This window comes from Atta colombica, unplaced genomic scaffold, assembly GCF_001594045.1.
Source record: "Atta colombica isolate Treedump-2 unplaced genomic scaffold, Acol1.0 scaffold34, whole genome shotgun sequence".
NCBI lineage: Eukaryota > Metazoa > Arthropoda > Insecta > Hymenoptera > Formicidae > Atta > Atta colombica.
Genome location: NW_017259448.1, coordinates 439,148 through 440,292, shown reverse-complemented (window position 1 = coordinate 440,292; position 1,145 = coordinate 439,148). Strand labels below are relative to the sequence as shown.

General features: G+C 27.9%; 1 protein-coding gene across 2 annotated transcripts in view; it reads left to right on the top strand.

Moving 5' to 3' along the window:
• The window catches only part of LOC108690635 (acetylcholine receptor subunit beta-like 1), a 7,052-nt gene that overhangs the window by 2,973 nt on the left and 2,934 nt on the right, over nt 1-1,145 (top strand). The gene's annotated exons all lie outside the window — the stretch shown is intronic.

The window sequence follows — 1,145 nt, the reverse complement described above, 5'->3', positions numbered from 1 at the left end:
TAAAAATTCAATATTAAAAATTAAAAATTTACAGAATTGTTGTTCAGATATGATACTTTGAAAAAAAAAAATAATTTATAAGTCAGTTTTGGATAAAGGATATTCATTTTGCATATTGAATGTAGGTTATTTTGGGAATTGAAAAAAACAGAGATTTTTTTTGTAAACATTGTATTTTTGTTTTACAAAATAAAAGAAAATTAAGTTTCAAAGAGTTAAAATAATTTTGTGAGTGGTTCATACTCAGTATGTCAACAAAGGATTAATAATATATATAAATATATATATTATGTATTTTACATTATACAAGGTGAGTAAAAGCCCGCTCCCGAACTAGTGAAATATCTCGAAAATTAAGCATTTCCGAAAGAAATACTTCCAAAAGTTGTAGGATTTTAAATGATCTATTCTGATCTGACCTTAGGTGGCATCGTCAAAGATCAGATCAAGATCATATCGATTTTTTTAAATAGCGAACCCTATTTTTAATTCCAGAATCTAATAGCTGGTGTCAAGAGTTTTTTAAAACATATAATAAATTTTTCATTGAATTTCTCTTTTCAAGTTATAAGACTCGAAAGGTACAGTACCGCCGGCATTAGCATTACACAGTATTCGACGACTAAAACTTCTTGTTGTTCAGGATCCTGGATAACATTCGTTAAAATCAAGGTCATTAGAGATTGTTTCTCTCTTTTCCGTTTTTAACATAATAATGACTTTTCAATGACTTTTCAAAAAGTGAATATAAGAGAAATAATATAAATCTTCAATGACCTTAATTTTAATGAATGTTATCCTAAACAAGAAGTTTTAGCCATCGGTCGTCACATCTTACGTAATACTAATCTTACGTAATACCGGCAGTATTGTAACTTTCAAACATCATAACTCGAAAAAAATTCGATGAAAAAATATTTTCTTATAACGTTTTAGAAAGCTCTTGATACCAGTTATTAGATTCTGGAATATCAAAAGTAGGATGTTTAAAAAAATTGATATGACCTTGACCTGACATTAGCAACGCCAACCAAGGCCAAACTAATAAGATCAATAAATAGATCTTTTTGAACCCTACAACTTTTGTAGGAAACATTTCTTTCGAAAATGCTTAATTTTTTAAATGTTTCACCGGTCTTTTTTAC